Below are 24,991 nucleotides of genomic sequence, written 5' to 3'. Positions count from 1 at the left end.
CCCCTATTTTGGGGGACGAAAGTTAAAGAAAGTCAGGGGAGATAGCCCAAAGCTGCATGTGCACCATCACCCCAGCAGGGCTGTTGCTGGGGGTTGGCAAAGTGGGCAGCTGCTCCCGCCATGCCACTGCGGGTGGGAAGCTCCCTAGAGCGCAGGCCGCCAACCAGCTGACTGGTGGCACGCAGCTTCCCCTCCACGCCGCTGCGGGAAACACTCCCTAGAGCGTGCGCCTCCTGCAGTAGTATGGGGCCGAGTTGCACGCCCGCCAACCAGCTGGCTGGCGGTGCGCAGCTTACCCCCCACGCCACTATCCGTGTACAGGACGACCTGTTTTTTGACATGATTTTTGAGTCAAAAAACCTCATCTAATACATGGAAAAATACGGTACTGTTACTGCTTATTAAACCCTACCTTTTGGTATTTCATGTCTTATCTTAGTAATGGACTGGATGAGAGCCAATAAGCTGAAGCTTAATGCGGACAAGACTGAGGCACTGGTGGTGGGTGGTTTCATTGACCAGATTGATGGGAAATGGCTTGTTCTTGATAGGGTGCTCTCTGCAGGAGCAGGTACATAGCTTGAGGGTACTTCTGGATCCATCACTGTTACTTGAGGGTCAAGTGGCCTTGGTGGTGTGGAGTTCCTTTCATTAGCTTTGGGTGATGGCCAAGCTATGCCCCTGTCTGTACACAGCTAGTCTAACATCTGTAGTCTATGCTCTGGTAAACTCTCAGATGGTTTTTGACTTGTAATAATCTGTGGCCTCCTTTAGCGGGTGGGATGTTTTAATCCTACCTTTTAAAAAATATTTAATGTGTTTTAGATTTTTCTATGCTTTGTTTTATGATAGTTTTAATTTATGCTATGTAGTTATTATTGTAAGTTACTTTAGGCCCCCGAAAAGAGAGGAGTGCACGTTTGGGGGGTGAAGTCAAACCACTGCATTAGCACTACCAAAATGACTTCACTGGGGTCAAAGCCCGGGCAGTGAGTTTGGAGGTCCTGGGCTTCCCAAATGACAAGACCCCACTCTTGGCCTCACTGATGTGGTCCAAAGGAAAGCAGACCAATACATTTGGCACTAGTCAGTTTAATAAATAAATGAATATTCCAATAAAGGGTGATGAGCGAGAGAGGACAATGCAGGACAAGAAGGCAAGGTTCAAAGAGTAAGGGTTCGTCCACACTTCCACTTGTCCTGGTGCTTTCTGCTGTGAAAACCCACTCTTTACCGCTGAATCAGAGCAAAGTCAGCTGGGTTTTCTGCAGATGGACATTTGTCCTATTCAGCAGTAATGAGTGTGTTTGACCAGGGAAAGTTGCAGGGCAAATGGAAAACTGCTCAGACCCATGCCTAGAAAGCATGGAAGAAGTGGGAAACCTCTCAAACCTGGTGTTCTTGGAACAGTAAATACATTTCATTTCAGTGAAACATCTAGCTGCCACAATCTCTGTTGCCAACTAGAAGAATTTTGATGTGTCCTCCATCTGTCTGCTGTTGCAAAGTGTCACACATAGAATTCAAGTGGAGCACATAATCCAGGAATTGGGAACCTGTGTGGCCCTCCACATGTTGTTGGTCTCCAACTCTCATCAGCTTGGTCAGTGGTCAGGGATGATGGGAGCTGTAGTCTAGCAACATGGTTATTCAACTCTGATGTTGTGCTTACTTAAATAGGGCCTTGGGTCGTCTTTTGAAACCTTGAAAAAATATTTTTGTATGCACCTTCATAAAAATAAGAGCCACCTGAGAAATAGATATTGACACTTGACACCTCAAGTATTATACACAGTGAAGCCCATACAACTTATACTTCCAGTCACTTGTTTTTGTCTGTTTTTATATAATATTATCTTCTTGGAATAATACTATAACATTAGAGTTGAACCTTTCGCATCAGCACAAACTTGTGCATAATTCTGTGTTGTTTGAAAGTGAAAGCTCATGAAAGTAAAATCAGTAAAAAAGAAGTCAAGTTTAAACTATATATATATATTTATATTCATATTTATGAATTTGAGAAGTCTCCACCATGATCTTATTTGGAGCTGTGGTAGCAGTTGACAACAAATGTGCCCTTGAGAATTGCTCGTGCTGTAGCAAAATGAAGACATGGAATCCCCTTGCATTTCTACCCTCTTGTATTTGTTTGTTACTGCTATTATTTCAGGTGCCACAGTAGATTTCAGCTGACCTGCAGCTACTGTTTAACCAATTGCCTTTGCCTTTGTAGCAGCTTCTGTGCCAGGAGGCCACCATTGTGCTCTACTAACAAAGAGCATTAGATACATAATCCTTCTAGACAATTGTATTCATGGGCTGCTGGAAATTCAACATAATTAAATTTGTCCCTGTGAAATATTCTGTTTTATTATAGTGGCACTGTTTGGAACATGCTTTTTTGTCTATTTCGATTTTGCTCTATTCTGCTATAGACCAATACACACTGAAACTAATTAAATAGTTACAGGACAGTTAATATAAAATATATTCAGGTAGGACACATTGTACGTGAGAATCCTAAAGTCTAATACTAGCATGCTTTGTTAAAATTAGCCCAGTTCTGAGAGATCTCCGCAACAAACCCTACCATAAATGAAGGACTTCTCCACACTTGAGTTTACTGTGTGTTTGCAGCTGCTTGCATTCCCATTTGATTTGCATTAGTCCACATGACGTTACCCTCAAACAACATGAGTCTTGATGCTTTCTTCCTGTAAATTCAAGGGATAATTGGGAGAAACTGGACTCCAAGCACCTCCACTCAGGATTGCAGACTGTTTGTTGTGGTGTTGTGGCTCATTCATAACTTTCTGCTGCTCCCCTTTCCACATCTAGGACTTCTTCAATGCTTTTCCTTCTTTTCTAGCCATGCTCCAGCCAGAGCATTTCTGATCCCTCAGATCTACACAAAACCAGAAAAACTACACTCTGGTTTCTGATTCCTGCTCAGATCAGAATGACAGGGGCTCTTACTTGAGAGTAAGAAAGAGAACCTTATTGAGACACAGTAGAGGTACAGGTTCAGCAACAGGCACTGAGTCATAGCAGCTTTTGACTCTTGGACTAGGTGGCAGGACATCTGTCTGGAATTCACAAGGGTTGTTGATTCAATTTGAGTGCAGTTCAGCTTTTGATTCTCAAGTTGGACATGCAAGCAAGTCAAAGGTGGATGTGGATGCAGAGCTTCTTATTGCAGGCTAACCATTATGCAAAGAGTTCTTACATTTCTTCAACCTACTGAGGTTGAAGAACTGTGGTGTACCTTTGGTATATGGAAAGAAACCCTCATATTTCCCAGAGGCAGGATTTATATATGGAGCAGCAGTGTATGCACTCCATTTATCCATGGAGGTCATGCATTTTGTTTTCATAAAAGTGCCTGTGGGGTGTTAATCAAACAGGTAGAATCAATTTGAATTTTCAGTGCAGTGAGAAGATTAAGCCAGCACTGATCTGTGCAACCACCATTGTTACAAAGGCTCAGTGTTTGCCTTCTTCAGATGATTTGTTATCTCATTGTTTTAACAAACTTTTTATAAGCAACAATTGTGCACTACATGTGATTAGATTGTGGTTAACATATCAGAGATTTCAGGCAAGAGAACCATTTGCTTCACGTGCTTTTTACACTTCTAATAAACATTTATGTCTTTGACGTTCCTGCCAGGGTCAAAGTTTTTGAATGAAGCCCAACTGATTGAATACACAGTGACATTCGAACCTTTTCGTTCAGCATAGTGGTTATTCAGAGTTCTATGCCTGAAACATAGTAAGATTCAAGGGAGCGGGGAAATATCCAGTAAGTAGTGAAAATGACAGGCCGTTTATAACAAGCAAGTAATCGTGGATTGTCATGAGAATGGATTGTCAAGAATGGTTTCTGTAACATAGAGTGCAAGTAGGCTTGTTCCATGCCTAGAAAGCATGGGTCTGAGCTTGTCCTGTGCTTTCTAGGTACGGGTCCAGGGGGGTTTGCATCTGTTCTAATTCAGCAGCAAATAGTGTGCTTTCCAGGGGAAAGTTGTGGGGCAAACAGCAATCCATGCAAAAACCCAATTTCCATTCAGCGGTAACTGCGGGTTTTCTCTGGGGAAAGTGGTGGGGCAAATGGAGGTGTGGACAAGCCCTAATACAACAAATGAACTGCCTAAGAAGGAAGAAATTAATTAGCAGCATGGATGGATGAGTTACTAGAAGAAAGGGTACATTTCAGCTAGACAAAGTTCAGTGAGTAAGAGGAATTTCAAGAAACACAAGCTGAGAAAGAAGTACACATGCATCCACAAATCCACTCGCCAGCTTAACAAAGGTGCGAGTCCCTGTCCCTGTGCAGGAAGGATGCCTAGTAGCACACATACCTTCACCATAAAGCTTTCCAGTTGTTATGTATACTGAAGAAGGGGAAAAAGTAGTAGGAGTGGGTATAAGCAGAAGAACCTCCTCCTCATCTTCTGTGATCCACAGTGCAAATGAGAGAAGAGCACACCTCCCTTTGAAGCCCTGCATACATGCCAAAGGACCAGAAGGGAAGGGACTGGTGAAAACCAGAAATAAAGCCTGGCTAACAAGCCATTCTAACAGTTATAATTATATAGTTACCATAATTTTACGTCTATAAGACGCCCCCATGTATAAGACGCCCCCTATTTTTGGGGACTCAGATTTAAGAAAATAGGGGGAGACACTATCTGTGTATAAGAAATGCCCTAATTTTTGACATTATTTTTAAGGAAAAAACCTAGTCTTATACATGGAAAAATATGGAATTTGATTTATGGATATATTTTTATGAGCATCTCAAACTGATGGCACAATACACAAAAAAACATATTTTAAAAAATTGCATATGCAAGTAGAAATGATTTCAGATCCAATACAGATACTAACTAGAAGAGGTGCAAAATAATTGTGGAATATTTAATTTACACTTGAAAGGCTGGTGAGCGTCATTTTACAAGTTACAAAATACCTGCACAAGAGGATTTTCCTGTGAATACATACACAAAGCAGCTATAGTGATTCATAGCTTTCCACTGCATCTTACATTTAAGAATACAAGAATGTGGTTGTCTTAAAAGAGAAAATGCAAACAGGCAACTCTGAACTTACATGGGGGTTACATTATGGGGATAGCACATATAGGCAAAATTGCATATAATCAAAACACATTGGGTGCAATGGCAGGTGGAATTGCCAAGATGTTTGCAGCTATTTATTTGTTTATTTGTTTTGCCATACACGTAAAGCTGAATGTGCATAAATTGCAAATTACCTGTATTTAAAAATTTGGTTAATTGTGTTCATGAGACTATGAGTGAACCAGAGTCCACAACAACTAGGAAATGTGGGACTACTTTGCATGACAGGTGAACATTGAAGGCTCTTCATAGTTATTTACCTTAAAATGTTTTATCAGAACATTTTGTATTTTTTATTTTAAAAAATGTTTCCCAAATAAAAATTTAATGATTCCAGTTGCATTGATTGCACTATCCAAGAAAGTGTACCATGCTTTGATATTCTTCTGCTATTCCTGTCTAGGTGGCAGTGAACCTTGTAAGGATATTGTCAGGGAACTGCCATCGGAAGGACAGGTGGTGAGAAGGCTTCAGCAGAATAGGAGAGCCTCTTCTTCAGGAGAAGAGGGAACCAGTAGGGGGAGTGCGGGAGCTCCAAAGGAAAGGGAGTCGGAGGGGAGGCTCTGGGATACTTCCAGTGAGAACAGCGAGGAGGTATCAGAACAGCCCATAAGGACTCCCACCCCCCGCCGGAAGCTGTCACGCAGGGAATCCAGGAGGCGCATGTCTGTGAAACAGCTCTTATGTTGGAAACGTTTCCGCAAACGCCCACTGTCAGATTCTACCAGCGACTGAGGGAGCCATGCTCAAGGGCTCTTCTCAAGGCAGGGTTTCACTACACAGAGTGAGCTCTGAGGGATCCAGCTTTAACGCACAAGCTGCTCATTATCCCACCACAGCAATCTGACAGTCCCTGAAAGCAGCTTGTGCAAAGAGAGGCATCATGAGCAACCCAGCCGGAGGCGGAGATGGGGGAGCAGCTGCAGCCGGTCCTAGCCTGGAAGAAAGGTACAGGATGTTGGAGGTACAGTTAGCTCTGCAAACGGCGAGGCTGGAGGAGAGGAGGGCTCATGATGCAGAAAAGGGGAAAGCCGCCCAGCTCTCGAGGAAAGTGCCAGGACTGGTGCAGAAGTTTGGGGGTGATCCCAGGAATTATCAAGCCTTCAGGACAGAGATGCAATATGCCCTCAATCTGCAGTTTGATGATTTTCCTGATGAGGATTCGAGGGTTGGTTTTGTGATTGGGCATCTCGAAGGCACAGCCCGGGATTGGGTGAGGCCACTAATGGCAGCCAATAATGAAGCCCTAAGGGACACAAGGAAGTTTTTTCGCGCCATGGATCTGATGTTTTCCAGCGAGATTGAGCAGGGAGTGGCGCGCAGGCAGTTAATGGCGTGTAAACAAGGGAACCGATCTGTCCGTGAGTACTGGACTGAGTTCACCATGTTGATCCATAAATTAGGATGGGATTTGTCAGCGGAACCGATACAAATGCTGTTCGAAGAAGGACTATCTTCGGCAGTGAAAGACGAACTTTCCCGGGGGCCCAGGGCGGAGTCTATGGACCTTCTGACTAAATCAGCGCTGGCCATAGGGTCACGCCAGGAGGCCAGAGCCTTGGAGAAGCGGGAAGGGAAAGGGGAGCGTTGGAGGGATTTCCGCATTCCAGAGATGCCAGAGCAGCCTTCTCTGCCAGCAGAGCCGATGGAAATCGGAACAGCGCGCGCGCGCGCAATTTCAAACCCCAGTGAAGGGCGGAAGAAGGAGGGGAAAGGCGCCAAGAAATGTTTTCTCTGCCAACAGCCAGGTCATTTTGCCAGAGTTTGTCCGCAAAGAAAGGAATGGCAAGGAATGGCGGGAGCTGTTGGGGAGGAGGGAGAAGGAGCTAAGGAGCAAGTAAAAGCCAACGCCTGGCTGCCACCGACGGGGCACAGCAGCCAGGCCAAGGAACAGTAAATGTGCCCACGCCAGAACCCCCAAGACCAGCTCTTGTAATAGAGGTATTGCTGGAGCTGGCAAACGGACACCCACTAAAAGTGAAGGCGCTATTAGACTCAGGCAGCTCCTGCAACTTTATGAGTAAGGAGTTTGCAGCCGCCCATCAGATACAAACCATTCCTTTAAAAAATCCCCTGCAGGTGACCACGATTGATGGGAGGGCGCTGTTGGGGGGAGAAGTAGACCAGCAGACGGTCCCCATGACAATGAGGGTGGCAAGACACACGGAACGGATAGCGTTTAATATAGCCACGTTGGGAGGAGCGCCCATCATTTTGGGGATGAGCTGGCTAGCGCTGCATGATCCGCTTGTGGGATGGCATCAGAGAGTGGTTTCCTTTGGGTCAGCACATTGTATGGGACACTGCACAGAAAAAGGGGGCCAAGCAGGCACTCAGGCCACGTTAGCAAAGATAGAAGCAATGGAACAAGGTAGGGTACCACGACAATATGCAGATTTTGCCGACGTCTTCAGCGAAAGGGAAGCAGATAAACTACCCCCGCACAGAGCCTTTGACTGCCAAATCAACTTACTTCCAGGAGCGCAATTGCCAGTGGGCAAGGTGTATGCAATGTCTGACAGAGAGATGCAGGAGCTAAGGGAGTTTATTGACAAAAACCTCAAGCGTGGGTTCATCAGGGAGTCACGAGCGGTGGGGGGTAGCCCAGTGTTCTTTGTAGACAAAAAAAACTCGGACAAACCGAGATTAATTGTGGATTTCAGGGCCCTAAACGCAGTGTCCGAACCCGTGACCTTCCCTATGCCCAGAATCGATGACATTCTGACCCGGGTGAGAAAAGGGAAGATTTTTACCAAGCTGGACCTGAGGGGGGCGTATAACCTGATACGTATGAGAAAGGGAGATGAGTGGAAAACCACTATGTTCACCCCCTTGGGGGCATTTGAGTACTGCGTTATGCCTTTCGGCCTCCAGGCGGGTTCCGCAGTATTTCAATCATTTATTAATCACGTACTAGGACCATTGCTGTACAAGAACTGCGCTGCGTTCTTGGACGATGTGCTGGTGTACTCAGAGGATGAAGAGCAGCATGTGCGAGATGTAAGAGAAGTACTGAGCAAACTGCAAGAAAACCAGCTGTGGGTGAAACTGGAGAAGTGTCAGTTTCACGCCAGGGAGGTGGAATTCCTTGGGTACCGGTTGTCGGACAAGGGGCTGGCCATGGATCCTAGCAAGGTGCAAGCAGTGCTGGAATGGAGGTCACCGAAAACTAAGAAAGATGTGCAGAGGTTTTTGGGGTTCGGAAACTTCTATCGGAAGTTCATCAAGAACTTCGCCCATTTAACAGCCCCCATCACGGATTGTCTCAGCAGTAAGAAGAAATTTGTCTGGACGGAAGAAGCGCAGCGAGCTTTCGAAAGTTTAAAGAGGGCGTTTGCTTCGGAAGAACAACTTTTACACGTGGATCTGCAGCAGCCGATGAGGGTGGAAACCGACGCGTCTGACAGAGCGGTGGGGGCCGTGCTTCTGCAGCCAGGAGCGAATACGTCGGAATGGAAGCCGTGTGCCTTCTTCTCGAGGATTGAACAAGTCTGAGAGGAATTATACAGTGTACGACAGAGAATTACTCGCTGTCCACGAAGCGTTCAAGAGATGGAGACACCTGTTGATTGGAGCGCAACACAAGGTTCAAGTACGGACAGACCACAAAAATCTAGAATACTGGAGAACAGCCCGAGTGTTGAACCAGAGACAAGTAAGATGGGCGCAAGAGTTCTCCAAGTTCAATTTTGAGATTTGCTACGTGCCAGGGGCTGAGAATGTCAGGGCGGACGCTCTCTCCAGAAAACCTGAGTACTTGGAGGGGGAAGGAGGGGCGGAAGAAAGACATATCATCTCAGAGGACCACTGGGTTTGTGGGGCGGCATTGGTGGGGCAAAGAGAACTGGTAGAGGGTATTGAAAACGATGAATATGCCCAAGAGAAACTTAGGGAACTCAGGGAGACAGGTGAAAACGCAGGGGGGTTTGAGGAAAAGAACGGAAAACTATATTACAAAGGGGCGCTCTACATACCAGGTGGGGAACTAAGAGGGCGAGTGCTTAAGCAGTTGCATGACAGCCCCACGGCCGGGCACTTCGGGCAGCACAAAACCATGTGGTTGGTTACCAGGGAGTTTTGGTGGCCCAAGGTGCGGGAGGACGTGCGGGAGTATGTCAGGGGATGCGACAGGTGCCAAAGAGCAAAGGGAGAGAGGTTGGCGCCAGCGGGGTTATTGGAACCCTTACCCACCCCGGAAAGGCCATGGGAGATGGTATCCATAGACTTCATGACCGATCTACCGAGATCCAAAGGGAAAACCGCGGTCATGGTGGTGGTAGATCTACTAACTAAGATGTGCCACTTTATAGCTTGTTCACATGCAGTGACAGCGGAAGAAACCGCAAGGTTGTTTGTGGAGCACATTTTTAGGTTGCATGGCGCCCCCTTGAGGGTTTTGAGCGACAGAGGAAAACAATTTACTTCTAGGTTCTGGAGGAAACTAATGAGCATGTTGCATGTGGAGGTAAGTTTTTCCACCGCCAGGCACCCAGAAACAAATGGGCAAGCAGAAAGGGCAAACGGGGTTTTGCAACAATATCTGAGGTGTTATGTAAAGGACAGAGAAACTGATTGGGTGGACTGGTTACCTCTGGCAGAATTTGCCTACAACAACGCGGAGAACGCGTCCACAGGGATGAGTCCCTTTCTAGCCAATTATGGGTGTCATCCTCGGGCGTTTCCAGGAGAGGGCGGGGGAAGGTGGAGTGTACCTGCAGCGGAAAATTTTGTTGAAGAGATGGAAGCGATCCACCGTCAGCTCCAACTCAACTTAGAGAAAGCCAAAGAAGAATATAAGAAGCAAGCTGACAGAAATAGGAGGGAAGGCGAAACCATAAGGGTGGGTAACCGGGTGTGGCTATCCACCCAAGGACTGCCGTTCAAGGGAGGGTGTAAGAAATTGAGACCCAAACGATTGGGACCCTTTGAGGTCATACAGCAGGTCAACCCAGTAGCATTCAAACTCCGATTGCCCAGTCACATGAAATTGCACCCAGTATTTCACAGGTCATTACTGTCGCCCTACAGAGAGGGGTGTGAGTGGGGGGAACGTGAGAGGGAGGTCACCCGGACACCCGTCATAGAAGAGAGGGAACGCAACATGGATGTGGCAGGGATCATTGATTCCAGGTGGAAGGGGAATCAGGTGGAATACTTGGTAGAATGGGAGGGGGAGGAAGAGTCAGAAAACGCATGGGTACCGGCAGAGGAAGTCAAGGACGAGATTTTAATAGAAACGTTTCATCGGCGTTTCCCAAGTAAACCACAACCAGTGGCAAGGTTTAGGAGGGAGCACTTCGGGACTACAGATGAGGAAGGGGAATTTGAAGGGTTCCCAGAGTCGGAAGTGGAGGTGGAAACAGATTCCGACGAAGGAGAGGAAGAGGGGGAAAGAGGCGGTAGGCCGTGGTTAGAAGTGTTTGAGTCCTCGGAGGATGAGGGGAGTTCCTTCCAGGGATTTCCGTCCTCGCCGCCAGTAAGAGAAGAGGCGGGAGGGGGTGAAGGGGGCCCTGGGGGGGAGGTGGATGTCAGGGAACTGCCATCGGAAGGACAGGTGGTGAGAAGGCTTCAGCAGAATAGGAGAGCCTCTTCTTCAGGAGAAGAGGGAACCAGTAGGGGGAGTGCGGGAGCTCCAAAGGAAAGGGAGTCGGAGGGGAGGCTCTGGGATACTTCCAGTGAGAACAGCGAGGAGGTATCAGAACAGCCCATAAGGACTCCCACCCCCCGCCGGAAGCTGTCACGCAGGGAATCCAGGAGGCGCATGTCTGTGAAACAGCTCTTATGTTGGAAACGTTTCCGCAAACGCCCACTGTCAGATTCTACCAGCGACTGAGGGAGCCATGCTCAAGGGCTCTTCTCAAGGCAGGGTTTCACTACACAGAGTGAGCTCTGAGGGATCCAGCTTTAACGCACAAGCTGCTCATTATCCCACCACAGATATAGTTGAAATGATTTGAAAATACCACCAAGGATTGAATTTGAAAAGCATAATAGAAGAGGCCTAAATGTGTATGCAATTCAATAAGCTTTTCTCACCCAAAGAAACTGAAATCTGCAGACACTTCCCCTGTCTCTTTTGTCCTGTCAGGTTCCTTCCCAGACCTTTGGCTGACAAGGATAAATCAGATTTTTTCATGTCCTTACCTAGTACATCGTGCTATTTAAACTCCAACCCACCCATCTCTTTCCCCCTTTCTACTTACAAAACATTTGTCAAGTCACTTCCTCTTCCATCTGCTCTCCATGCAAGGTAATCTGACCTTCTTGAAGAGAAAACCTCTTCTTCTCCATAGGCATGAATGGAAATTTGTCCAAATCTGCTCTTCAACTCAACTACACCCCAGCAATTCTTGCTCTGATCTGAGGTCCTTGGACTTCATGAAAATGGGGGTTGTATAGACTGCCAGCTTGAGCATGTAGTCATCTTGTTTCCGTTTATTAAATGCCCCTTAGTGTGTGGCTTTTATAGAAACATATCCTGCTATTCACACACCTGCAGGAAAATGTGTCCCTTACAAATTTCAGATATTTCCCTCTAATAAGCTTGCTCTGTTTTGTTTTTTGTTCACTGTCTGTTGGAATGAGACCATCATTTCCACCCGGTTTTCCATATACACAGTTGCAAAGTGTCTCTCATTTTATTTTATTTATAAGATTTCTACCACACTTCAAGTAATGCAAAGTACTGCTGAGCAGCCAAGTCCATTTACCCAACAAAGAAAGAGGTATGACCTGTTCAGAAGTTTCTGCTAGATTCTAAACCACAGGGGTATAAAACAACAGGCATGGAAGAGAGCAATGCATATAATCCTGCCTGCCCTCTCTCTCTCCCTGGCCCACGGAGTTATATGTCAGAAGTGGACTGGGCTTTCCAAGGGTATAAAGCAGACGTTCTCAGCCTTTCTAACCTGAGAGTTCACTTAAAATTAAAATTACCAACCAGTAACAAAATGGTGGTGCAGGGGCGGACCCAGTAAAAAAATGTAATCAGGCACAATCAGCTGGCAATTGTGTCATTTTCTATTGATATCTAATCCTTTGGAAATTGCTGAATTCTTTGCCACTAATTGTGGCAGGGTGTTACATATTTCAGTTTGATTCAAGCTAAGTTTAGACATTGGCTGTGGATTCTGCCTCTGAATTTTAGAAAGAATTTGCTCACCTGAAGGGTCTCTAAGTGGAGAATTCTTTTTATTTTAAATTTCCCCTTCCTGCTACCACATGCCTCTCAAAAGTACTTCTCTTGTGTCATTTCTTTTCCTCTTCTCCTTTCACACCTCTTCCTTACTCCTTTTACATATAAGAACATAAGAAGAGCCCGCTGGGTCAGGCTAATGGGCCACCTAGTCCAGCATCCTGTTCTCACAGTGGCCAGCCAGATGCTCGCGCTGTTCTGTTATTGATACCTCACAGCCTGCAGCTACACACATCTATCACCTTAAGGAATTTGTAATCTGTTGTACATGTGTATGTTGCATATATGAACTAATGTGTGGAGTTCAGGAGAGGGATAGAGTGACCTATACACATCACTAATTTCATTCACAAACGATGTATTTCTAAGATCAAGGAAAGACTCTTGTGTTAAATATGTTCTGCCAGGCTAAACATTATAGCAATTAACAACACAATAGCAGTGAGCAGATCATGTTGTCTCTTGTAATTATTTCTGTAAAGAAGGAATGGTTTTATTTGAGGCCTACAATATCATTATGAATTAACACATGGGCACACAAAGCTGGACTCACAGGACCTGTTAGTGAAAAACGCTTAGCTTTCTGAGCTGCTTATGGAACTATTGTGAGTGGAGGTTGCAGATCCCTAACAGCATGAAACCCATCTAAAAATTTACACAATAATTTTTGAGCTGGCCTTCATTCTGTATACTCTGTGTTGGGTGAATGATTTCCTAATATGAACAGGTAAGACTTCTAGGCATAAGTGCTCAGTTAGTGGTTCACCTTGGTGAGCGAGCCCAATGAAATATTGGTACTGCTCTTGCTCAGGGAAGTTTGACTTTGCCAATATTGAAAGAATATGCATTAAAAAAAGCCAGAAGCGATAAATAAATATGCCTTTGGGTTTAGACCATGATTTAATGAGGGGAGAATCTATGGGGGTGGGGGTAATCTGGAAACAATATTAACTGGGTTTGGTTTAGTATTTGGACAAAGAAAGCAGTGCTCTGAGTTGAGCACAGAGAGATAAGCGCTCTGACTTGCAATAGATTAAGAGACATGCATTGGTTAGAACAAACCATGTTTGAGACTCTCCCTGAGTGCCGCCACGTTTAGATTTAAGATTAACTGCGGTAGAATGCTGGAGCGGCTGTTTGTTTTATGAAACAATCACTAATGACATTAAACAGACGGGGGCCTTTCCAACACGATTGTTCATTTGCGATAAACTGAGAGAAGCCCACAAGAGATTGGAAAAGAAAACTCATAAGTGCTCATTTTGAGGTTCTTGCAATGTCCTGTTGGAGGTGACAATTAGTGAAAGAGAGTAGGAACCTTACTCTAAGCACATTTAGGATTTTTTTTTTCATATGGCAAATAGTTGGTAAATGTTTGCACAGCTCTATCTTTAAACCAAGCAACTGAAAGGTAATAATATAATGACAGATTTCCTGTGAACATTTTATCCTCCCTCTCTTGCTCCTGTGTAAAGGAAACCTGCATTAAACATTAGCAGCACAGTTAAAAGAGTGTTATCTATTAGTTCAATTAGACATCAGACATTTACTTTTTGATGCATTGGGAGGCTGATTTGATTTGGGGCCAATCGTTTAAAAATAAGAGAGCAGAGCTGCGTATGGAGCTGTGTACAGATATCTGTAGCTCTGAAGTCTTAATTGCAAATTCAGATAAAGATTAGAAGGGGCTGTATCTCTGTAGAACAAAGGTATTTGCTAATACCTGAGATATAAAAGTGGTTAAATTCAATATTTACTAATTTAGGATTTTGATTGAGCTTTAGGATTCTCGTGTGTGTGTGTGTGTGTGTGTGTGTGTGTGTAGAAAATTCCACACCATTAAGCTGTGATGCAGAAAGCTTCACTTTCACAGTTTATTTCATATAATATATTTTGGATTTGTTAAAACCTGAAATGTAATGTCTGCTCTCCCAGCTGCCCCCCACCGTTGCCTTGCGGCCACATTAAGTTTTTGTTTTTATACATAAATATATTAATGAAAGTGTTTTAAGTGCTTATTACAGAAATGGTTTGTTTTGAAACACAGGCTTTTTCACAGCAGTTTTACACTTCATTGTGTACTATAAAAGACATACTAAGTAGAGGTTGTCAGGTTTCCATCTGAAGTAGACAACTGCTGGGGAATGGACCCATTTATGATGCCACTCAAGCAGGACTAATCTAGAGCAGATATTGTATACATAACTGGTAACATGAACACACAGTCCCCTAAATATTTTATTCTGTTAAAAATACTGTTTAAAGGAAGGATATCTTTATATACCAATATTTAAAATTTTAAGACGCAAATAAAAGGAAGATGTGTGTCTTGAAAATTAGACTGATTCTTCCACTGAGTGCAATAATGTACTGCCAATTATGGCAGGGATTGGGAATCTGTGGCCCTCCAGATGTTGTTGGACTACAACTGCCATCATCCCTCACCATTGGCCATGTTTGCTGGGACTAATGGGAACTGGAGTTCAACAATATTTGTAGGGCTACAGGTTCCCCACCCCTGAAATAGGTGGCTGTTAGATTGTGTATTCTCTTTATTCCTTGTGTAACAAAATTTAATTCCTCCCACAACATCCTATTAATATTTGGGCTATTCCTTTTTATTTAACCAGCATGGAAGCTGTCTTGCTTGCTCTTTTTTTCATATGCCAGCTTTAACCAGCAAGCAGGAATGGATAGAAGAAAATAAGAATTGCTTTCTTTGTGTCTGTAAAATTTTGACAGAAAATGGAATAATTCCATGCAGATCTGCTCAGACTCTCAAACAGACTATAGAAGCTGCAATGTGTTTCACAACTGCACCCCAACAATGTGCAAATGGGCCTATCAAGGTGTTACAAAGACCTTTATATTGTAATGTGATGGTGAAAACATTGTACAGTTGTGGTTCGAGGACCCGACCCCCGCAATGTGAAATGAAGACACAAGGACACGTGATATAAGGTTAATGGGCAAGGAAAGGCCACAACTTTATTGGTTACAGCAGTGAAAAGGTATTGGCTTAGGCATTGGATCTCTAAAACAAGTGGGTTTATTCACCAGTGGTTCATCACCTGTTGATGCTAATCCAATTATAGGCTCACCCCTGATGTCACCGAGGGTCGTGCCATGGCCTCCTGCCAAGCAGGCATCGGACAGAATACACGACCGCCAGATTCCTTTAACGGAATACCCAAAAATTGAAGGCATAGGCGATGGCCACACCTAGCACTTCGACACACCACAACACATTATTCCAATGCCTAACCTACCCACCAATACCACAAAAGTTGTGACGATTGCTACGAGGTAGGCGAAAAAACCAAAAAGCCTAATGCCAAATGGAAAAACTCCTACCAGGCCCCCTGGGCAACCAGGGCGACCAACCTAAGGTCCATAGCAAGGCCAATGACCTAAGCCCTAACTCAAAGGGAGTGGAGGGTGGGTGACTCACGACAAGACGACGGCGAAGAATGAGGCCGGGGAGAGGCTGGCGCTGCAGCAAAAGGCTGCTCTGTGGCACCTGGTTGGATGCCTACCGGGGGGCGTGGGCGCCAGCCAGGTGAGGTGGAGGCAGGGGGCTAACGCCCCCTGCTAGGGGCAGTGCTCGGGCTCCCGCCCACAACCACTCCCCTCTCTTCCAGGGAGGAGAGTCTTTCTGGTCACCTCACCTCAAAAAGGATATTTTAAAGGGGGGGATTCAGAAAAGAGCAACCAGAATGAACAAGGAGATGGAGCAATTCCCCATGAAAAGCTTTAGTTTAGAGAAAAGGTCGATGAGGCCACTTGAAAGAAGTCTATAAAATTGTGCCTGGCATGGAGAAAGTGCAGAGTAAAAAAATTATCCTTCTCATAACACTCAAGGACACCCAGTGAAGCTGAATGTTGGAAGATTCAGGACAGACAAAAGAAAGTACTTTAACTGCTTTTGTTGTTAAACGATGGAATTTGCTTCTATAAGAGGCAGTGGTGATCACCATTTGGGTGGCTTAAAAAGAGGATTGGACAAATTCATGGAGGATAAGGCTTAGGGTTGCCACCTTTGGTCAGGCCAAATAAAGGACAGGTCGGGCAAAATATGGGATAGGTTGGGGGGAATTGGGGGGGGGCCTAAAAATTACTTCCCCTGGTGCAGAAATGACTTCAAAGCAATCCATTACAATGACACACATGGTTTACAGTGCTTTATTCAATTAAAAAAAACAAAGCTCTATGATTTACAGCTGTAAGAAAAATATTGCATATTACATGCATAGCTGGTCTTTGTAATGCAAGAATTTGAGCTGACTCACCACCACCAGTAAATCTCCAGAAATTTAACTGGATTAAAAATGGGTAACTGGTAAAGTAAAAATGTGAGCCTATTATTACACAGTTACTATCCCTTAACATAAATCATATAACTCTTGCTGAATCATAAGTTTTTGTTTAAGATTACAAATCTAATGAATTGGGAGTAGAATTTAGGATCGGATACTGATGATTCCAATGATCTAGGAGCCTTGACAGCCTAATATCTGTATGGTATCTGCCTCTGCATTACTCTTTGTACAGTAGTTCATAATCTGTGGGTTGAAAAGAAAATAATGTTGTGTCAAACAGTGATTGAGATGGAGGAAGACAGCTGATCAGTATGGTGAAGTGGTGGATGACGCCTTGGGAGAAGAGCAGGAATAGGGTCAAGTGGTACAGATGAGTCATCCTTTGTGTCCTTCAAAATATTTGAGATTATGTTTTTATGTATCCTGCAGTTTTGTAATGAAATTACTTTTTTAGAGTACTTATGACTGCAGGGGAAAGAGTAACACTGAAAACCAGGATAATTTTTGACCTGTATGGGGCCTCCAAGCAACAGTGGCAAGACAGCCAAATGACATACAGAATAATAATAGTAGTTGCAGTCATATGTAGCTGAGCTGCTGAAGGCCAGGATTTATGGTGCATGGACAAGTGGAAGATATCTCATTTTTTATGTGATTTGCTTTATTGTGGCCATACTTTTATGCTTTGTACAACTTTGGTAGCCACTATCAGCCAGTTGGATGTGAGCTGGTTGTTTCTTCTCTGACAATCTTTGATGTGATTCAGTAAAATGATAAATACGGTACATACACAGCCAAAATCATCTTTCTTATCCCTTCCTCAGTGTACTCTTGGTGACTTGTAAATACAGCTTTCCAATAGCATGTATTGTTTGAGAACTTTACAGACACTAAGAAATATTTAGAAGCCAACATATTGCATGCTCCCATAAACATAGCAAAGCACAGATGTCTTGTTTTGAAACCGTTTAATGAGGTTGCTCACGCTGATTTCAGTAAGCTTTGGATCTGGACAAAAGGGCATGTACAAATTTTGTATACTGATGAAGCTGGGCCTGCAAAATTGATTTAAACAATGATTCCACAGAAAGCAGCAGGGCCAAAAATAAAAAAAAATTAATGGATCATGTTGATGTCAAGAATTGTGCCCAAGGTGTCTCAGTTGCTATTCAGAAGCAGAGGTCTTTAGCAACTGTGAAAACTTAATGTTGCTTCACATCTATAATATGAACCTGCAGGTGCTTTTTAAGCCAAAGTGAATACTACTAGTAGATGATCAGGAAATATTAATGTTTTGTTGCATTTGGGGGACAATAGATAACCTTGATTTATTTATTTTTTGCAACTTAGTATGTTACAGAGAAATTCACCTCTCTCACATTAATGTTAAACTGCATATAAACCAAAGGGGGAAATGTTTACTTGTTGGTGTTTGATATATGTTACAATACCTATTTACTATAGATCTCTAACTAATTTGAAAGGCAAAGTATCCTTCAGTTACAAGTTGTAGTTGCAGTCCTGTGCACATTTACCTGGGAGTTAGCTCCACTGTAAAATTACTTTCGAGAAGACATGTATTGGATTGTGCTGTTTGCCTTTGCATTTTTATGTCAACAACTGTGTACGTAGCAGATATCACTTTGATATCAGGCGACTGGCTTTATTTACCTGTGCTTGGCTCCTTTGTTACCCTGTAGCACCTATCTTTAAAATATAACTGGGCAAATATAATTAAACAAACAAACAAATAAATCAAATTTTATATCTTGTGTTAAGTGGAGCTAACCTTTTTTAAAAAATGGGTGTACAACAGCCACAGATATCTGACCAGGAATAATGTGACAAAAGATACTTAATAATACTTATTATGAAGAAAGCTTAATAAAAACACTTTCCAAAACTTGGAATGCTGCACACCATATAATCACTTTATTTCTATAAAGCAAAATGCAACTTTTAGAGGAGAGTGAAAACTGTTAGAAATGAAATCATGTACATTGTTATACATCTTTAGAATATATGATGGGCTTTGTGTGCTATATGTTGCCTTGCTACTTTCTTCCCTCTGATGTGATGCTTTTGCCAGATTAGAAGCATTAGTGCCCTCTATTGTTCATTAGAGGACTGCCAATATTTTTAAAGTACTGTGTGCTTTCTATCTGTTTATCCAAATGAAAAATGCTTACTGAATTTTCCTACTTAATAAGTATTGGTAAGAACCGAATTGCTTTAATCTGTGTCATTTTAAGGAAATGCAGTAAGTATCTCCACTTTCTAAGAGTGGAGTTCATCTTTAAGAGTTCATCTTTAATTTGTGGAATATTCATTTGTGGAGCTGTGGAGGGTGTTCTATTTTAACAGAAAAATATCTATAGAGTACACTTTCAGAAAAGAGAATTTTGGAGTCCAAATATATACATTTTAGCACTTCTATTTGGTGCACATTATTGTGCTAGGATACCTGAAATATGTAAAATGTATAACTTTTCAGAAGAACAACAGAAAAATAGTGTATTGTGGCTAGATATTGCTCTTTAACTATGTTAAAGGAGAAAGCAAGAATGACAACTTCATTCAAGCAGATCATTTGAAGTTACATTAAACAGCTGCTTTTAAACAACTGACAACAAAGGAGATCATTTTGATCTCAACAGCACTGAAACTCAAGCAGCATGCTCCCTTAGAGATGTTATGAGGAACACATTTGCGCATTTGTATACCAACAGACAGTGTATTCCCCACTGTGCTTGTTGCCAAACAGTGGTTTTTCTGCTCACTTTGTATTCAGTCAGGGATCCAGGAAACCCAAATCCAGCTAGGCAAATGCAGAACAGCTTAGTTGAAGCAGCTTTAACAGGTGCTGTCAGTGCAGACTTGTTGAACCAGAGAGACAACGCAAACAAATGTGTAGCATTGGTCAATAGGGTAGGATTTGCCCCAGTGCACATGATGGCACTCAGTTGTGAAACTGTTCTCTCTCTCTCTCTCTCCCTCCCTCCCTCCCTCCCTCCCTCTCTCTCTCTCTCTCTCTCTCTCTCTCTCTCTCACACACACACACACAGAGAGAGAGGCAAAATGGGATGCTTGTTAAAGGAAAAATGCAATAGCCTTGTCACATTAATTAAACTTTTATATGGGAAACTAATTAGTTATTCTCTATAAAATAATGTGAGCATACCGGCATAGTTGCAAAGAAATAATTAGACTGAATGAAATAGTATTTTAGGATGACTGTAGTTGACTGAGGATGAATTGTAATAGTTTCCCCCCCTATTGTTTGATGTCTTTTCCAAACAGCAAAGTGTATAATCCCTGTGGAACGAAAGGTTCCAAGGCACAGTAGCATTTCTGATAATACCTTTCTTTAGACCAACAACCACATATTTGAATTATCCCCAAATTTGGCAGTGATAAGAAACAACCAACCATCTGAATCTACCTGGAATCATGAAAAATTAAAATACAAGAATAGAAGTGTATCCCTTCGTTGTATTTATTTATTTATTTTTAAATAAAAGTATTTATATATCAGTCTCATAAACTATCAAGATGGTATACAGTAATATACATACAATAAAGCATAAAGCACCTTTAAGAACAAAATGAAGAGCCAGTGTGGTGTAGTGGTTAAGAGTGGTAGACTCGTAATCTGGTGAACTGGGTTCGCGTCTCCGTTCCTCCACATGCTGCTGCTGGGTGACCTTAGGCTAGTCACACTTCTCTGAAGTCTCTCAGCCCCACTTACCTCACAGAGTATTTGTTGTGGGGGAGGAAGGGAAAGGAGAATGTTAGCCGCTTTGAGACTCTTTCGGGTAGTGATAAAGTGGGATATCAAATCCAAACTCCTCCTCCTCCTCTTCTTCTTCATTATTATTAAAAGGACTGGCTCAATCAAGAAAGTTTTAGACACCTGCAAGGCCTGTTGGCATATAATGTCCTTTAAGAAACACCTGAAAGTCAAAAGCAAGGATGCCTGCTCAATCTCTGCTTGAAGAGTGTTCCACAGCATGGGACTGAAGTTAGCTGGGTCTCTGTTATTACTAACATCACTCCTAAAGGTGATCTGGATTGAGCAAGCTGTAAGGGCTTATTATGTGGTTTCTTGGACCCAAGTTGTTTGGGACTTGTGTAGCAACACAAGAACCTTGATCTTGAACCAGTAGCATAAAGGCAGCTAGTGCAGATGTTTTAGAAGAGGTGTCACACACTGTCAGCCATCTGCTCCCATCAGCGGTGGCATTCTGCCGTACCTGTAGCTTCTGGACTTGGCTCAACGGTAGCTTCACATCACCTAATCTACATGTTTCATAGTTTTCATAATTGGTTTTAGGCTTCTCTTGGTTTGTTATTTTGCCACATGGCATACCTTGTTTTTCTAGATGTGATGGTTCTGTGCCCTACACACAGTTCATGGGTATAGAAAACAAGAGTCCATTCAAAGCATATATGTGTACACTGCTTTATCAGTGCATTGTTTATGGCATGTCTTGCACAGCGATGCAGGCAATAACTAAGGTGTTTTTTTTAGAATCCCAATGACTACAATTTAAGAAATATATTTCCTATTTATGCAGACTTGTGTAGCAACACAAGAACCTTGATCTTGAACCAGTAGCATAAAGGCAGCTAGTGCAGATGTTTTAGAAGAGGTGTCACACACTGTCAGCCATCTGCTCCCATCAGCGGTGGCATTCTGCCGTACCTGTAGCTTCTGGACTTGGCTCAACGGTAGCTTCACATCACCTAATCTACATGTTTCATAGTTTTCATAATTGGTTTTAGGCTTCTCTTGGTTTGTTATTTTGCCACATGGCATACCTTGTTTTTCTAGATGTGATGGTTCTGTGCCCTACACACAGTTCATGGGTATAGAAAACAAGAGTCCATTCAAAGCATATATGTGTACACTGCTTTATCAGTGCATTGTTTATGGCATGTCTTGCACAGCGATGCAGGCAATAACTAAGGTGTTTTTTTTAGAATCCCAATGACTACAATTTAAGAAATATATTTCCTATTTATGCAGACTGGACAGTCTACTATATCCCAAAGATTCAAAGTAGTATCAAATTGTGGTCACATTGACATTATATGTTTAAAGCACTCTTTAACAGTCATGGCTTACCCCCAAAGAATGCTGGGAACTGAAGTTTGTTAAGGGGTTGCTAGGAGAGTGGTCACAGAGCCAAAACCAATAGCACTATTAAACTACAATTCCCAGGATTCTTTGGAGGACTTGTGACTGTTAAAGTGGTATAAGAGTGCTTTAAACATATAGTGTGGATACAATGGAGTAACATTCAATTTGACAACTGATATCTCCCTCTACTCCACCAGATTACTTCTACCACTTTCCGGGGGAGACACGTCAACAGACTGGTATGCTTTCTTAATGGTTCATGAGTTTGGCATTTGGTGGCCTTCATAATTTGGACTTTCAGAGAGTTGACTGTATAACCAAGTTCCATTAAACTTTAGAAGGTATTTAGAAGCAGAAGCAGTGGGATATAGAACATACATTCTAACTATCCTAAATAAATTAATGTACAGTGGTACCTCAGGTTACATACGCTTCAGGTTACAGACGCTTCAGGTTACAGACTCCGCTAACCCAGAAATAGTACCTCAGGTTAAGAATTTTGCTTCAGGATGAGAACAGAAATCGTGCTCCAGCGGCATGGCGACAGCGGAAGGGCCCATTAGCTAAAGTGGTACCTCAGGTTAAGAATAGTTTCAGGTTAAGAACGGACCTCCAGAACGAATTAAGTTCTTAACCCGAGGTACCACTGTATATGACAAAGGCTTAAAATCAGTCTCCCTGAGACCCATCCATTTTATCCATTACATGTGTAAGATGTGAAACTAAACAGAGCTCTTTCATGAGGTGCTGGTTCTCTTAATTTTATGCACAATTCTCTTGAGACAAAATATTTTCTTTTAAGCAGAATTAGTCTCGTTGAAGTGAATGGAATTGAACGGGCTTAAGTCCAAGATTTTCATCTTAACAGGATTGTGGATTGGGCTGTGTGAAGGTCAAAAGCTGCTGCACTCTCACCGGCAAGCATTTGTCTAATAAAAATTGTCACCCACTTTGCTTCTCACGCTCTGGGACAAACATGGCAGTAAGCCCGCATATAACAATGTAAGTAAAGACAGAATCTGAGTCAATGATTCTTCCTTAATTGTCAATCCTCAGTATTGAAGTCCTAGTAGCCATTTCCACCTTTACATTAACTAATAAATCCCAAGTGCATTTTAAAAAGGTATATTTTGCCTCAGTGCTGAGAGCTCAATAGCTTCAAGTGTTCTGAATTGATATGTATTAATATTCATTAAATAGGCTTGAAAACATACCTCCCCAACACACACAATTCTGTATCTGATCAGTGGATGTCTAAAAAAAATAGAGGTAGTAAATCACGAGACTAAATAGGCAGGGAGAAGATGTGTGTACTGTTTTACAGTTTGCAAAATAGTTCAGCATGCAAAACTGTACTGAAAAAAATTAAAGCCTTCAGTGTGTTACAGTGATGTTAGATATGTGGTGGAAATATTCTGGTAATACTTTTGATTGAAATACCGTATTTACTCGAATCTAATGTTCACCTTTTCTGGCCAAATTACATTGCAAAAATCAATGAGCGTGTTAGAATCGATGGCACATTTACATTTGCCAGCAAATACTTTTTTTTGTTTTTTGTTTCAAGGTTCTAAAAATTGAGGTGCACATTAGATTCGGTGGCACATTAGACTCGAGTAAATATGGTAAATAGGATGAATGAATGAGTTCAATAGATTTAAAATTTGGTGAGGTGTATGAGGTGAAGAATGAGTGAATTGATGCAGTTGCTGAAATTGCTTTTATTTGTAGATATGTCTCACAGTCAAGAAGGAAGGCGAGGCAGTTCAATCGAGGTATTCCGGGAACCTTTCCCCAGACAACCAATATGCAGTAGAATCAGGTGGTAGAAGGCTGTAGTAGTGATTGAATAGGCTGCACCACAATAGCTTGTGAAGGGGAAGGGTTGCCAGCATTCTGCTATGTCAGCATTGTGTAAGCCTACAAACATTGCTACCTGCAAACATTCTTCCTAGCCTGCTGAGAGCTGGCAGGAGAGGGACAAAGAGTTTGGTCCCCTTCCAGCAGCCCACCCGTTTCTGTGTTTGGTTTGGAGGCAGGGGCTTTCCTCCTTTGGCAGCCCACTACATAAAGGAGGCACATAGCACTAAATCCCTCCTCTATCAGCCCACTCACTCGCCTGCATTCAACTTTGTATACTCGCCTGCATGCAATTCATTGTCATGTGTGGGCTACCAGGCAACTGCTGAAATCAAGGTTATCTTACCTCCTTTTGCTGCATGCTTAGATTAGTCAAAGTATCAAAATTCCCTGCGTCTAGACTCTATTAACAGTAATTCAAATTCTGGATCAGGCCTGATTCCGTAAACAGATCAGTACTGCTCTGTGCCAATCTCCCATTCTTATATCCTTGGCCACTGACCAATGGATACAGAATGCCTGCCTAGAACTATCCAAATGATTACTAGCCCAAGTGGATCTCTAATGAGTCCTTTGTGATTTTTTTTTTAATGAGTCATATAATCCTAATCTTTGGATGGCATTATTGCAACTTGATCCATAGCTCTGCCCCTTATACTGCCAGGGTAAAAGGTGTTGGGGGGGCAGGAAAAATGTCCCTTTGGTATGCCAACTCCCATCCTGGCAAACTGAAGAGGCCCAGATCAGACCCATTGCTTTTACTTGATGCCAGCAGGGCCAGTTCCGGATCCAGTGGATCCTGTGCCAGCCCAACCCCCATTTCAGGAGTCTCCACTGCCTACTACTAGTGGGGAAGTTGCTCGTGATAGCTTCCTCCAACCTGCCATTTTTGTGGGCACACCAGGACCTCTTCTTGCTGGCAGAGCCAGACAGAGGACGGCAGAGACACACCTTCTCTTCATCCAATTGCCCTCCAGCATGGTGAATTGAGGTGTTGGATTTTCTGTATTTTTAATTGACTTTGCAAACAAAATACCAAATCCCCCCCAAAATAAGAGATAAATGGGAAAGTAGGGATGGGAACTTATTCAGTTGCATCTTAAAGTAATCCCCTTTTCTCAGTTACCCACTGTTAATATTTCCCCCCTCGTGCCAGCAATTCTGCATATTTATGGAAAGCTGAAGAAGAGGAAACCCTTGCTAGCCTGTCTTGACACCTGTATAGCATATACTGTCAACTATGATAAATGGAACAGAAATATAAACACTTGAACAGAAGCTGAAAGCTACAGAGAGAAACACAAAAGGATGAATAGTTGATATCAGAGAA

The 24,991-nt window shown here is 43.0% G+C and overlaps 1 protein-coding gene across 13 annotated transcripts in view; it reads left to right on the top strand.

The window, feature by feature from the left end:
- Positions 1-24,991, top strand: part of ESRRG (estrogen related receptor gamma) — a 496,182-nt gene that overhangs the window by 260,011 nt on the left and 211,180 nt on the right. The gene's annotated exons all lie outside the window — the stretch shown is intronic.

Source organism: Podarcis cretensis, assembly GCF_951804945.1.
Source record: "Podarcis cretensis genome assembly, chromosome: 3".
NCBI classification, from domain to species: Eukaryota; Metazoa; Chordata; class Lepidosauria; order Squamata; family Lacertidae; genus Podarcis; species Podarcis cretensis.
Note: the sequence above shows the minus strand (reverse complement) of the source record. Positions and strands in the feature narration are given on the sequence as shown.